This window comes from Panulirus ornatus, chromosome 37 (genome assembly GCF_036320965.1).
Source record: "Panulirus ornatus isolate Po-2019 chromosome 37, ASM3632096v1, whole genome shotgun sequence".
NCBI classification, from domain to species: Eukaryota; Metazoa; Arthropoda; class Malacostraca; order Decapoda; family Palinuridae; genus Panulirus; species Panulirus ornatus.
In genome coordinates, this window is record NC_092260.1 from 11,578,930 (window position 1) to 11,595,424 (window position 16,495).

Here is a 16,495-nt window from a genome sequence, read left to right on the forward strand (position 1 = left end):
TGTTGATCCTCTTTTGTAAGATCATGGATGTGTGTGTGTGTGTGTGTGTGTGTGTGTGTGTGTGTGTGTGTGTGTGTGTGTGTGGTGTCTGCCCCGGGTTGATCATGTGTGTGTGTGTGTGTGTGTATGTGTGTGGTGTCTGCCCCGGGTTGATCATGTGTGTGTGTGTGTGTGTGTGTGTCCGTGGCTGGTATCTATCCTCTGCTGATCATGGGTGTGTGTGTGTGTCCGTGGATGGTGTCTTATCCCGAGCTCAGAAGAAACCACTTCAAACTCAAACACGTCTCGCTCAAAACATTGGTGACTTACGGTAACTTGGAATACACAGAGATTATTTGTTAAAGGAGACACGTGCAGGATGGCTGGAAGAAACTATTTTCACGCGCTATAGGAACTACAGAATATCTTTTATTCATCCTTCGGAGAAAGGGAGACGTGATTTTACTCGTTTACTGGCATTCCTGAAGGTCCTGCCAGGGTTATGGCTGAGACTATGACGTTCACTGTTGGTGGTGGTGTCCCAGGATGAGGGCACTGGAGGCTCCAGGAGGTGGAAGGGTTTTGGTGGGAGAGGGTGTGGATGGTAGTGGCTTGAGGCATGTTAGAGGGTCAAGGTGTTGGTGATAGTGGCCGGGAGTATGGCTGGTGGAGAGTCGAGGTGTGATTCGTATTGGTTGGTTCGGGAGGTGTGTGGATGGTGAAAGGCGGGAGCACAAGTGGTGGAAGGTGGAGGCGTGGAAGATGGAGATGTGGTTGGCGGTGTGGAGGGTGGGAGTTTGGGTGGACGAGGGTAGAGATTTGGGCGATGAAGGGAGGAGGAGAAGATGATGGACGTAAGTTTCTTTATAATGATGATATCATCCTCTCGTCAGTTTGCCTCAATATCTTGCTCTTTCTGTTCGCCTCTTCGTATTTCTTCCCCTTCTTAATTCTCATTGTCTTGCTCCTTCCCTGTACGTACGTATAGCCTTACCACTGGCTCGTGCTGTCTGCTGCTGCCGCTGCTTCCCTGTGAGTCATGAGACATGACCTTTGCCAAGAACGTCACTGGGAAACTGGCGCTGTGTGTTGTGTGTTGTTGTTACTGGCGACCACAGCTTGGGCGGCGCTTGAGGGTTATCTAGGGCCGCCTGATCCACTGGTCACAACCTCATTGACTGATCACATCCTCAGCCACTGGTCACATCCTCAGACACTGGTCACAACCTCATAGACTAATCACATCCTCAGCCACTGGTCACATCCTCAGACACTGGTCACAACCTGAGACACTGGTCACAACCTCATACACTGGCCATAACTCAGCCACATGTCACAACCGCATACACTGGTCACAACCGCAACGATTGGTCATAATCTAACAATTAGTCTCAGTCTTCTTCGCTCGCCATAACCCCAATCACTACAAACTGAACCACCGATCATAACTTCCCCTATTGATTACAACGCCATCCACTGGACATACCCTCAGCCACTGGTCACACCCTCAATCAGTAGTCACAACCTCAGCCATTGGTCACAGACTCAGGCATAGTTCACAACCTCAGACACTATTTATTAACGTCAGTCACTGGTCACAACCTAAGCATCAGGTCACAACCTCAGTCACAAGTCACAGCCTCAGACTCTAGTCACAACCTCAGCCACAGGTCACAACCTCAGACTCTGGTCGCGACCTCAGGCGCTGGTCACGACCTCAACCAAGGATCACAACCTCAGCTCCTAACCACAACCTCAGACACCGGTCACAGTCGCAGCCCCTGACTGAAGACCTCATGCTTTGCTTCGTGTGCACCATCACAACTTCTCAAGCCATGCGGCGCGAGCGTTCCATTTTGGTAATTATTACACATTTTAGAAAGATACATTTTAGCATATATATATATATATATATATATATATATATATATATATATATATATATATATATATATATATATATATATATATATTTTATCACTTGCAGACTATTATTATGTTCATTTCGTTACACGTCAAGGTCATTGTATGCCTTTAAGAATATTTATGTGTATCTTTTAAATTGTTTTTCTGAAAACTACTAAGGACCAATTAAGATTGTAATTCTATTCAGATTCAACCCGTGAGCTGAAATAACAGCAGAACCTTGGCTTTCTTACGGTATTATAAATTGTTGTGTGGGTATAATGGCGCATCAATAAATCTGGTGACGTAATAATACGAGTTCCGTCAGGAGCTTCGTTAGTGAGTCAAATTTTAGCAACAGCGGCGTTGTATTTATAGATTGTGGCGGTGGAGTGCGTTGCGGGGAGCCAGGCCACCAAGCAAGGCCAGGCAACCTTCAAGGCAGGGTCTCCGATATGCGGTCTGGCCTCCTCCTCCTCCTGCTGCTGCTGCTGCCTCCTCGCTCTGGTCACACAGTTGCCACTGTGTCAGTCAGTATGTCTCCTAGAGGTGTGGTGAGAGATTCTGAAACCCTGCAAACATGTCGAATGAGTAGTTAACGAGTGTTTATAAGTTTCTCTCTCTCTCTCTCTCTCTCTCTCTCTCTCTCTCTCTCTCTCTCTCTCTCTCTCTCTCCATCGCCATATATATCCAATTCCAATTAGTCCAGTTTTCTCTTGCGTCCCATCGTCAGTTCCCCAGCTCACTTGGGACTATATTGGTCTTTGTATTTTCCCAGATCTAGAGGCCTAGCTAATCGCCCCAAGACGAAGCGGACGTCTCTCTGGACGCAACATTATCTATGAAGTATAGCGAAGTAAGTCTGGCTGCCGGGACAGTGGACAGGCCTAAAGAGGTGATAACACGGGTTTGCAACTGGCTGACGGGGCCGCCGTGTACAGACCTACGAACGGAGGTGACATCACGCACGTTGCCGCGTTGATGTCGATGGAGCTTTGGATAGTAGAAACGAAGGAAGTAAACACACACACACACACACACACACACACACACACACACACACACACGGCTGCCGCCCGCCCCGCGCCACCACCACTGGTACAGTCACAGGGATCCCCGCCACGCTACCGAGAATTGTGTACGAGACTCATCCTGCAGTACCAGCCTCCGCCTCCACGACCCCCGTGTGTCCCGTGAACCGCCTCAGTCTGGTGGTATCGGGGAACTCCACCGATATCATATTCTCCTTTGATATCGGCATTGTGGAGGCGTTGCCCCCGAGACGATTGGAGCCGTTGGCCCCGATGCCACCACCAGCTCGCCTGGGGCGGACGATCAATGCCTTTCCATTTGCAGTAATTGCACGTTACAAGGGAGGTTTCATGGAACAGTAGCGCGCATGCAGCATGAGAGTAGCAGGTGCTTCCGACGCCCCCAAGGACAAGAGAAGTTACATTCCACGTTGGCCTTAACCATCGCTCTGGTGCTGCCAGCGCTGGCGGCCGCCTGCGGGTAATGGCCATGTCTGGTGGGCATCAGTTTTATGGCGAGTCTTGTCGTTGGCATTGCTTGTTGAGGTTTGTTGTGAGCTGGGTAGGTTTGCTTGCCAGTTATATCTTTCGTTACCCTAATTGCCCGCCTCGAGTGTACATGTATATTTCATTTAGTTGACCCACTATTCACTGCCTGACTTAGGTTGTTCACTTTTTCCTTAGCCATCGTTTAATCGCCTGAGGCGACATTACATTTTTCGTCAATCCATCATTCACTAAATTGTGTACCCGTGAATTATGCGCCTGTGTTATATTTCCAGTTTCCTACATCATATTGCTTTTGTAAGATATAAAGTGTAGATTACCTTGGATTGCATTATTTACTCATAATTTTAAGACCCTTTTATTCCCTTTTTCTTTCACTCCTGTTGCTAATTCTAAAAACGAAGGTAAATGGGAGAGCCATGTTTGACAGACCATACGGGGAGCCACAGATCGTACGGGGAGCCACAGATCATACGGGGAGCCACGCACCATATGGGGAGCCACAGCTCATACGAAAAACCACAGAACAGTACGGAGAGTAAGGTAGTGTTCTGGGTTCCTATACCCCCAATGCCTGGGTCGGTCCCAGGTTGCTGTTTTGGGTCGTTAGTCAGGGAAGTTGCTAGAGGCCACAGCCCACAGGCCCGTGTAGACCCCACACCTGGCTGGCTTCGTACACTTTTTACGTACTTGTTCAGGGTACTCTTAAACTTCTCCACTGTGCATCCCATGACCATTATGATGGTTGAAGGCAGGATATTTGAAAGTTTCTGGCCCCCGATGTTTAAGTGGTTCTCTCATCCTGTGTATATCGCACCTTTAGATTTTAGAGGCAGAATTTTACAGTCGTTCATGTCTTTTGATCCACAGGAAAGCTATTTCCAAGTGTGAGTTGGGGACTGCTTTCTAAGATGTCCCAGGTATAGCTGATGATTAACTCTCCCGTGTGCGCTTTAGGGAATACAGCCTCAGCGATATCAGCCGTGAAAGATCTCCGAACATTTTCTAAATCTGCAATTTCGCCTGCCCTGTAGGGTGATGTTTGAACACAGAAGCATGCTGTTCGTGCGAATAAGTGAATTGGAAAGCACCATCATTGAATTTTCTTCACTTGAAAGTCCGCAGGATCCATTACATTATGCTTGTGGAGGAAGCAATTGTTGTTTGTTATGTTCGCTGAAGGTTGTAGTTAGACTTTTTTACTCCCAGGTCTTTTACATTATTCAGTTGGTTTATGGTCATATTATTGTGTTAAGCAATGAAGTTCTAAATCTGATCATGTTATTAATGTAAAGCGTTAAATTACAGTAAAGGCAAGGCTTTCGGAAAAAAGCGCTGAGCTTCATATTTTTACAGCTGGACAGGAAATATAATCTTAATTTGAAAAACTGGAATAAATTGAGCGTTTCATTTGCAGCCAAGTAAAGGCAAGATTATGTACACAATAAATAGTTTGCAGCTGATGGAGGCCCGCCCTTGTTAGAATAACTGAAATTGCTCTCTCTCTCTCTCTCTCTCTCTCTCTCTCTCTCTCTCTCTCTCTCTCTCTCTCTCTCTCTCTCTCTCTCTCTGTGGCGACTTTCACCATCACTATGAAGACCAACCAGAGGCCATCCCTGGGGCCAGGTATTGTGCACAGAATGGAAATTCTAGTGTGTTTTTTTTTTTTTTTTTTTTTTTTTTTTTTTTTTCAGCAGGTCTACCTGGGCACCTCTCCCCATGTTTTGTGTGAGGGAGGGGGATCGGTACGCCCTGCCTGCACTCGGGTTATGTGAGAAACTTTGAGTCATTTTTTTTGTAGAGAAAAAAAAAAGTATATTTATCTCACCGGAAACCCTGTGCGTGTGGTGGGTGCGCGGTTGGGTCATCTGGGTGTTGACGTCAGTGTGGGTGCGCGGCTGGGTCATCTGGGTGTTGACGTCAGTGTGGGTGCGCGGCTAGGTCATCTGGGTGTTGACGTCGCTGTGGGTGCGCGGTTGGGTCATCTGGGCGTTGACGTCAGTGTGGGTGCGCGGCTGGGTCATCTGGGTGTTGACGTCAGTGTGGGTGCGCTTTTGGGTCATCTGGGTGTTGACGTCACTGTAGGTGCGCGGCAGGGTCATCTGGGTGTTGACGTCACTGTAGGTGCGCGGCTGGGTCATCGGGGCGTTGACGTCAGTGTGGGTGCGCGGCTGGGTCATCTGGGCGTTGACGTCGCTGTGGGTGCGCGGCTGGGTCATCTGGGCGTTGACGTCACTGACGTGCGTATTTCCATTAATTTACACGTCATCTTTAACAAAGAGGACGGCGAGCAGGTGACACCCGTGCCCCTCGCGACATTTTTGACGTAATGTTGGAACTAATTAGGAGTTGTGGGTACAACTGATCTCATTATCTCATGATAATATATCACCGCGTCTCTCTGCATTTATTCAGGGTACGATGAGGTCCATTGCTCCTCTCGTCTGGATTATAGTGAGGTAAGTCAGACGTAACAAGGGGAGTGTTGTGGCATGCAAGATTTCGTAAGAGGAAGATGAGAGGAAAGAGTCCCCCAGAATTTGTGGAATGATCGAAGAACCCGCGAATGAGTTCCTGTGAGAGCTCGGGAATTTCGTGGTTATCTGTGGGTATGAATATATACCTCTCTCTCTCTCTCTCTCCTCTCCTCTCCTCTCCTCTCTCTCTCCTCTCTTCTCTCTCTCTCTCTCTCTCTCTCTCTCTCTCTCTCTCTCTCTCTCTCTCTCTCTCTCTCTCTCTCTCTGGTAACCTGCAGGGTCACTATAAGAGTAACCAGAACCCATCCCACCACAAAGAACCCCGCTCCATATGCCCTGGTTCAGCCCAGTTTTTCGAGTTCGTTCATTCCTATGCACACCTCACACCCTCCTGCATGTTCAGACCTCGATCACTCAGAGCATTTTTCACCCCGTCTTTCCATCCCCATATCTGTCTCTCCCTTCTCTTGTCTCCCTCCACACGTATACTCATTTAGCTTTTCCGCAGGTCCAGAAATTTCAGCATACGTCTTTGCTCATTCAAGCATACTATCTTTAGTATCACATCTCCCTCTTACTATATTATGTCTTACTCTATCAGCCCTCCTCCTCAAACCTTCTTCCGTACTCTTTATTATCTAGGGTCCACACCTCGCATCTATACAACACCATCGAGACTACTATACCACCAAACATATTCATCTTTGTCCTCGTAGACCTTTCTCTCCAGACACTCCTTGATGATTTCAGGAACTTTCGTCCCTTCATCCAAAATATGGCTTGTTGAAAATCCCAGCTAGCTAATCAACATCGCTCACTCTCTTGAGAAATTCAACTACGGTTCCGTACACTTCAGCTACACTTCATCTTCCACAAGCCTCTCACATCCTCTTCTCTTTTCACCAAACCTCTTACCCTGAACATCTCGCTTCGCTCACCTCTACATCCTAGACAGCAACATCTGCCACCCTGTCATCTAACATATGATGTAGTCCCACAGAATTCTCACTCTAACTCGTCTTCTTTGTCTTTTAACGTTTCCCATTTGCTCCCAGCACTGACGTTCCCATATGTTCTCATGTTTTCCTTACGCTGTCTATTTCTCAAAGCATGTTCGTGTTCTCCTAGAAGTTTGTCGATGCTCATTCACCCCATCTCTCATTTGCCCTCTTTTTCATCCCTTGAACCTTCCTCTTGACCTGCCGCTTCCTCATGTACTTCTCTCAATGATTCACACTCCATCCTTACAGATGAGGCCCATACACCTCTGTTTTCTCTTTCATAAAGATCTTTACATTCTCATCTTACCACTCGCTACCCTCTCTCGCATGCCCACTTTTAACCGTCCAGATGTCACACACTTCCCTTCCACTTGTAAGTAATGTTTCCAAAAAATCTCCCCAAGCTTTATTTGCTCACACCTTTTGCCATTCCTCACCCAACCTCTCCTGGTACCTCCTCAACACAAGCCTCGTATCCAGCCAAGCTCACTTACCTTCACCACCATCTTCCCACTGATATCATTTCCTGTATTCCTAAAGCTTCTTCAAACCTTCTCTCTCGCCCTCACATAGAAATGATCAGACAGTCCACCAGCTGCTCCTCTCAGTACATTTACAACCAAAAGTCTCTCTCTATCACGCCTCTCAGTTAGAACGTAATCCATTTTATATATGTATATTATTAGTTTAGAAAAATGTCTTTGTGATGGAAGAATCAACCAGTGGAAGAGCAGGGTTTGTCTTCTGGTCAAGCAGCAGAAGTAGCCAGTAGAGACTGGAGTTGCAGAAGAGCGAGGAACAAACGAGGGAGAGCACAATCTGACCCGACACACCTCAGGTGGGCCTGAGTTGATATAATTATGTTGTTGTCCTCATGATTCTGTCAGTTCCCTAATGAAGACTGTTGTCGAAACGCTGGAATAAAATTCGAGTTCCAGGCCAGTATTTCCATTCACCTCCCCTCCAATATATTGGTTCTCAGTGAATGTAGGTTTGCGGCAGGGGTGTGTGATGTCTCCATGGTTGTTTAATTTGTTTATGGATGGGGTTGTTAGGGAGGTGAATGCAAGAGTTTTGGAAAGAGGGGCAAGTATGAAGTCTGTTGGGGATGAGAGAGCTTGGGAAGTGAGTCAGTTGTTGTTCGCTGATGATACAGTGCTGGTGGCTGATTCATGTGAGAAACTGCAGAAGCTGGTGACTGAGTTTGGTAAAGTGTGTGAAAGAAGAAAGTTAAGAGTAAATGTGAATAAGAGCAAGGTTATTAGGTACAGTAGGGTTGAGGGTCAAGTCAATTGGGAGGTGAGTTTGAATGGAGAAAAATTGGAGGAAGTGAAGTGTTTTAGATATCTGGGAGTGGATCTGGCAGCGGATGGAACCATGGAAGCGGAAGTGGATCATAGGGTGGGGGAGGGGGCGAAAATTCTGGGAGCCTTGAAGAATGTGTGGAAGTCGAGAACATTATCTCGGAAAGTAAAGATGGGTATGTTTGAAGGAATAGTGGTTCCAACAATGTTGTATGGTTGCGAGGCGTGGGCTATGGATAGAGTTGTGCGCAGGAGGATGGATGTGCTGGAAATGAGATGTTTGAGGACAATGTGTGGTGTGAGGTGGTTTGATCGAGTAAGTAACGTAAGGGTAAGAGAGATGTGTGGAAATAAAAAGAGCGTGGTTGAGAGAGCAGAAGAGGGTGTTTTGAAATGGTTTGGGCACATGGAGAGAATGAGTGAGGAAAGATTGACCAAGAGGATATATGTGTCGGAGGTGGAGGGAACGAGGAGAAGAGGGAGACCAAATTGGAGGTGGAAAGATGGAGTGATAAAGATTTTGTGTGATCGGGGCCTGAACATGCAGGAGGGTGAAAGGAGGGCAAGGAATAGAGTGAATTGGAGCGATGTGGTATACCGGGGTTGACGTGCTGTCAGTGGATTGAATCAAGGCATGTGAAGCGTCTGGGGTAAACCATGGAAAGCTGTGTAGGTATTTATATTTGCGTGTGGGGACGTATGTATATACATGTGTATGGGGGTGGGTTGGGCCATTTCTTTCGTCTGTTTCCTTGCGCTACCTCGCAAACGCGGGAGACAGCAAAAAAAAAAAAAAAAAAAAAAAAAAAAATATATATATATATATATATATATATATATATATATATATATATATATATATATATATATATATATATATATATATATATATATTGCCTCAGATAAAGAGCAAGAAGAAGAATACGGCTTTCTGTGTAAATAATTTTATTATCATTGCATAGTTTGTAGTCACGTTTCAAAGCTATGTATTCTCATATTTGCACGAAATGAATGTATTCCAATACATATTTTAACTGGTTTTTTTTTTCGTTACAATTTTGCGAAGGAATTCTGTTGAAATTGTATTTATCCCCACGGAAAATCCCCCAGCATCTCTGGTAATTAAATTCTGTTGTCACTGTGGGAGTGAGGAACGAATCGTGCACTGCTTGCAGGAGGAAAGAAGAAGACTTGTGCTTGTTTCCTCGGCTGGTTTAATTACCACTCAGGCTGGAAGAACGTGCAAGTAATTATCGTTTTGTAGAGGATGTGAGGCTGGCTGCCAGGATGGTAAGATGTGAGCACCTTTTTAGTTGGTGCGGTGTGTGTGTGTGTGTGTGTGTGTGTGTGTGTGTGTGCGCAGCTTCCTGGGTGGTATGTGTATGTGTGTGTGTGTGTGTGTGTGTGTGTGCGCAGCTTCCTGGGTGGTATGTGTGTGTGTGTGTGTGTGTGCAGCTTCCTGGGTGGTATGTGTGTGTGTGTGTGTGTGTGTGTGTGTGTGTGTGTGTGTGTGTGTGTGTGTGTGTGTGCAGCTTCCTGGGTGGTGTGTGTGTGTGTGTGTGTGTGTGTGTGTGCAGCTTCCTGGGTGGTGTGTGTGTGTGTGTGTGTTGTGTGTGTGTGTGTGTGTGTATGTGTGTGTGTGTGTGTGTGTGTGTGTGTGTGTGTGTGTGTGTGTGTGTGTGTGCAGTTGCCTGGGTGGTGTGGTGTGAACTGTGTGTGTGTGTGTGTGTGTGTGTGTGCAGCTACCTGGGTGATGTGGTGTTCCCAGTGTATGTGCGTGTGCAGCTGTTTAGGTCGTCAAGTGTGAGTAGTATGTGTGCAGCTGCTTAGGTGGTATGATATGAACAATATGTGTGCATCTGTTTACGTAGTGAAGTGTGGGTAGTGTGTGTGCATAGCTGCGTGTTTGGTGTGGTGTGAGCTGTGTGTATGCAGCTGTTTAGGGTGGTATGGTGTGAGAAGCATGTGTGTGTGCAGGTGTTTGGGTGGTGTGGTGTGAGCAGCATGTGTGTGTGCAGGTGTTTGGCAGGTGCGATGTGACATCTGGTTATTATTTGTTATTGACAACCCGCCATTTTTCGACTAAACAACGAAAGAATATCAGAAACATATGCTGCACTTACGCAGTGTTCAGAGAGCAAAGAGTTACAGTTCATCCACAATGCACTACGTAAAGTAGGCATGTTGAAAGATATTGACGTAGTTATGATTTACTTAATACATCAGTTTGTAAGCAGTGTGACAGGCTGCCCGTGGCGGGTTTTAGGGGCTTGATTCTAACCCCAGAGTTCGGTCTGGGGGTTTAAGCTGTGGCTTCTCCTCTGATCAGTAAGGCTGTTTGTGGCTGCAGCCTGCGAAGCTTGGCTGATCAAGCACACTTTAATGACAACTATTTTGGGACATTCTGAGGTTTTTTTTTTTTCATCCCCCCAGAGGCCGATCCATAATAATCCTGATCTTTGCTCATAATTAATTGGACAGCCACGACGCCGCGTAATGGAATATGTCTTTTATCTTTCTTTTCAGAGATGTTATTTTGGAGTCCTCCGTTTTCGTTACTCCAGCAGGGGATTATATTTCAGTTTAGACTAGAAACTGAGTCTTTCCCGTGTGTCCTATGTATAGTAACACGTATCAGAACATTTATAAAAGAAAATGATAATAATAATAATTACATTATGATTAACTGTAAAAATACTAATAACGATAATAAAAAAGGATTATTGAATGAACTTTGGTCACACACTGAACATAAAGAGAAAATCCATTCAACTAACACTAGGGCAATAGAAGATAGAGGTTGGGGGTAAGCAGACAGTCTTTAAACATATGCTATGATGGAGATTAATGGTGTTCTTAGGGGTTGGGACGAGCTCTGATTGGGTCGATGCGTTGTGGTGTCAAAATGTAACTCGGGGACGAGGGATCTAAAGGTGGCTGGAGGGAACGGTGGCGAGAGGGTGCAGGATTGTCGGATGTGTCTATGTTTATTACGATATGTCTCACATACCTGGGAGTCATGTGAATACCCTTAGTGATTAGGATTAGTGAACGAATCACTGAGGGATGTTTGAGTTTTTTTTTTTCTTCACATTATTGAACTATGTGCTTTCGCTCACCTCAGAAAATGATATGACACACGAGAGAGAGAGAGAGAGAGAGAGAGAGAGAGAGAGAGAGAGAGAGAGAGAGAGAGAGAGAGAGAGAGAGAGAGAAATTATTTCTTTTAGTTGTATGATTTAGATTTTATGCCGATCTCGTTTTGATAGTTCGCTAAACCCATCCTCTCAGTTTCCTTTACAAAGGAGGCACAGTATATGCCTTTTGCACTGCTCTCTGTGCTTTAAACATGTGATATTATCACTCCACCAGACTTTACATTCATCTTGTGCGGTTTACTGAGGTTCGCTTGTGAATTACACTCTGTGTACTCAACCACTAATCCCAGACCTGATATCCAGTTTCAGCCACACAAGTGGTTACAGAAAAAAACCTAGATTGATAGTCTTTACATTTCCCAACACAAGGCGATATACCAGGCGACATTTGAAATGTCTTTTAAGAGTCGTAAATATATTCCTCCCGTCTCCAGCCCAGGTTCACGGGATTTGGCAAAGATTGAGGGCGGCATTGTTGTGTGGCCACCAGGGTTGTGCTCGGTAATGTCGGCAACATTTCTCGTTCAGAACTCCTCTGTGTTAAATCTGTTCACTGGTCCAGTCATTATCCTCGTAACATGGTCTGTTCACGACTTCAGTCGTGTTTGTTAATAGCGTTCGGTGATAATCATTGTGCTTGTGTCTGTACCTGTGAGGCTTGGCAGGAAGTTGCCACGTTCTTGCTTTCGCAATCAATATCACGGCTCGACATGAGCACAAAATGGAGTCCCCGAGATGTACAGTAAGCCTGAGGTAAGGTAGCAATGTTTGCGGCTCTGTTGTGGCAGTTGTATGCAACTAGCAGTTAACATAGTGTTCACAGTTACTGCCCCACTTTCAAGCCTGAGTTTAGACCTGGGTGGGTCGTAATGATCAGTTCAGGTAGGTTCATCATAGTGTGTTCATCAGACCGGACAGATAGTACTTTTGTAACAGCTTGGTTGTGGTGGGGATTATCTGGGATCTCGTCATGCTCCCGCGTCGTCGGGATACTGCAGGTCGCAGATTAGGGTGCCTCTCAGAAGCCTCCAAACAGCCACACTGGGGAAGCTTCTTGTCCACGCCTGTAGGTCAAGCATCAGCCACAGTGTCATATTATACCGTCTCATTACGCGGTCTTGTATACAACTGCTCCCTGATGCTTTACCCTGCCTTTATGTGTTTCCAGGTAGTCAGGCATTAAGACACAACACTATCACCAGCATTAATTATCATAGTGTGTGTATTACTCCTGCAGACCAGTGACCGGTGAAAGTAATGTTGAGTTGAGTATAATCTTCTCCTGTTCGTATTATAACTTAGTCTGGTGTGGTGTGGGTGACACTGGGATGGGATCTCGTATGCTCATCTGTAACACCTGCTCATGTTGTACAGAGGTCGGAAAGACGCGTCTCTTCGTCTCAAAGAAGGTCCTCGGCCACCCTGGTGCCCAAGCTCGCCTCTGCTTGTCTTGCTAAACTTACTCTGAATCTTAATGAAATTGTACCTTACCCTGGAAGGTGTGAGCGAGGATAGCCAAATATATTACATTGGGCCCTCGTGAGGCTAGTGTTCTTAAACAAAGACTGGTGGCTGATGGTCGTACATTTAACTTTATACATCTTCTCAGCACTGTCATGAAGAGGTATATATATATATATATATATATATATATATATATATATATATATATATATATATATATATATATATATATATATTTCCTAAATTTATCCCTGGGGATAGGGGAGAAAGAATACTTCCCACGTATTCCCTGCGTGTCGTAGAAGGCGACTGAAAGGGGAGGGAGCGGGGTCTGGAAATCCTCCCCTCTCGTTTTTTTTTTTTTTTTATTTTCCAAAAGAAGGGACAGAGAAGGGGGCCAGGTGAGGATATCCCCTCAAAGGCCCAGTCCTCTGTTCTTAACGCTACCTCGCTAACGCGGGAAATGGCGAATAGTTTGAAAGAAAAGGAAAGATATTCTCAAAATTGTGCAAGGTTGCTTTAAAATTTTCACCTGTAGCGAACATATAGTTTTCTTTGGAGACGAAATCGTTATCACCTCAATTTATTATTTTTTCAAAACTATCAGGACCGATAAAGAAACTGACGGATATGTTTAATTTTGTTTGTAATTTATCTCAGAGGCCGCGACGTAATTATGTTCCCATCTAAGACTAAGGTTCCAGATCTTAGTGAACTGAGGCCTTTATTGTGGCGCTGACGCCCATCAGTCATTCCAGTTAGTCCAGCTTGTAAGGAATCCGGGACTGGATGTCACCTGTGTTGCAAGCGCTGCCCCGGACGACACCCTCTCCTGCTGGGCTCGTCTCTCTCTCTCTCTCTCTCTCTCTCTCTCTCTCTCTCTCTCTCTCTCTCTCTCTCTCTCTCTCTCTCTCTCTCTCTCTGGCCGGCTGACGCCATCGGATCGGATGCTGCTCCATGACCTGTGTCGGGGCTAATCAGACGGTGATGGGAGGCTTCCGTAGTATTAAACTATTGCTGACGTCGAACCCGAGGCTCTGATTTATGGCGGTAATTTACACCTGTATGCCCTCGTGCCTGACCCTTATAAACCCTTCTCCTGGCTGGCTGCCCATGTGTTGTGCGCACAGACCCTACCCTTCTGCTTATGACGGGTAGACCATGGTATGATCATAGTCTGTCACACGGTAATGGATACTGTGTGGTGTGTCGACGATATATTATTGCGGTGGTGTGTGAGACCCCGGCTGGGGTTAAGGCACACGGCGTATCACACGCTGAACAGAGGTAGAGCAAAGAGCCCTTATCTTGGCGAACCCATCGGTGGAGAGTGAGTGAGATGCAGTTTGGAGGCATGTTATCATCCACCCCCTCCCCGCTTCCCCCACCAGAATAGCCACATGTTCTAATCTTTCCTGTTGATGAAGCCCTCATTTGCCAACCTCGTATATTGGTAAAGCTAAAATCCAGAACCGTTTCTCTGTGACAGATATCCAGTTAGTATTGGCTTTACGTCTATTTCCATCGCTGTAACTTCCCTTTTTTTCCAATTTTTAGTAAGAGTGACTCTCTCTCTCTCTCTCTCTCTCTCTCTCTCTCTCTCTCTCTCTCTCTCTCTCTCTCTCTCTCTCTCTCTCTCTCTCTCTCTCTCTCTCTCTCTCTCAGTGACAGATGTGAAAGGTATGTCCACGGGACGCCGTCACTTAAGCCTTTGGATAGTACGGTGGCGCCCTTGGGAATGACGGCCTGACATTCGACCCTTCAAAGCTCAGGTTAAAGGGTAGGTTACCATGCCCAAGAGTCGTACTGTCGTGTTGAGTGGTCGTACCGTCGTGCCGTCTTGCTGTAGCCCCATGGGTCTTGCACCATATCATAGCCACGTCAGGTCCCAGCCGTCGTCACCAGAGCTTCATAACCGCGTCAGCTTTCCTGACCCCTGGAACCCCGTAAACTGTGTCAGGGGGTGTGGCGACGCCGGTCCAGCCGTGTGGATGTGGTCATGGGGTGGTGAGCTGGGGTGCCTGGCGCCACCTGTATCGACCTGGGGGAGACGAACGCTGTTGCTGTCGGGGAGAACCTGGTGCTGGCTCCAGGTACCAGGACCACCGCCCCCCTACGGTCACCTGGCTGGCTGGCCCATGTCCTCCCTGGCCAGTCACATGATTGGCCCACACGCTCCCTACTCCGTCACCTGGCTGGCCCATGCCCTCCCTACTCAGCCACCTGGATGCCCCACGTCCTACCTACCTCGTCACCTTATTGGCCCACACGTTTCCTGTCCCATCACCTGGCTGACTCATACGCTGCCTACCCCGTCACCTGGCTGACTCACGCCATACCTACCCCGTCTCCTGGCTGACTCACGCCTTACCTACCCCGTCACTTGGCTGACTCACGCCATACCTACCCCATCACCTGGGTGACTCACGCCCTACCTACCCCGTCAACTGGCTGACTCACGCCATACCTACCCCGTCACCTGGCTGACTCACGCCTTACCTACCCCGTCACCTGGCTGACTCACGCCCTACCTACCCCGTCAACTGGCTGACTCACGCCTAACCTACCCCGTCACCTGGCTGACTCACGCCATACCTACCCCGTCACATGGTTGACTTAGTTACACCCTCGTGGCTTGGGAATTCAGATTGTAGAGGGCTGGGGACGTCTGCTAGGAAGTGGAGGCCCGTGTGTAATGTATATGCTAAAGTGATAAGGTCTGGAAATGTACAGGAAGTATAATGAGGGCTGCAAGACCCTGCTGCTGTTGCAGGAGCCCCGTCCTTGTATAGGCTTTCATATTCGTCCTGTGTTGCTGCTCTTCAATTCGTCTTGTGTTGCTGTTGCTGGTTTCCTATTCATGTGTTGCCGTTGGTGCTTTCATATTCGTCTTGTGTTGCTGTTGCCGCTGTCATATTCGCCTTGTGTTGTGTTTGATAAGCATATATTTGCGTAATGGGAAATGCACTTGAATAATTACTATCAATATATTACAACGCTTGTACCTAAAAGCGAGCAAATGTATGAGATAATTGAATTCTCATGTAATGGCAAGCGAGAGTATTTTTCTACCTCATTTTTCAGCCATTTATTCTTTTTTGATGGTTGGTGAGGGTCTGCATTCGGTATTTTTTTTGGGAAAGAAAAATGGACGTGGTGGTACATGAGATTCCAATGCGCATGAAAATAGCATCGCTACTTTAGGAATAGAATAAAGGCAGTGGAGAGAGTACAGAGGAGAGCTGCCGAGATGATTCCTGGACTAAGAAACAGATCGTATGAGAGGCAACTTTTAAACGACTTAAAACACAATTTGTTTAAAAAAAAAAAAAGAAGAAGAGGTTAAGAAGTGATCTAATACTGGTATTCAAAGGCTTCGATAATGATCGAACAAGAATGATTTCACTCGTAATAGCAGATGTAAACTCGAGGTCAAACGTTTTATCTCGAATGAGGCGAAGTTCTCTTTTCTTCAGCAGGATAAAAACGGTATGGAACGACTTACCAAATGTACGTCGAAGTTATTACGAAAAATGTAAAAGAGATGCTTTAAGTCCAAGGTATCAGGGCTGACCTAATGCAAGTTTTGGTTACTAGGAAAAACCTGAGGGAACGAGATGAATGTTCCGTTTCACCTCAATTTTCCTTATATATTGGAAAAGATCACAG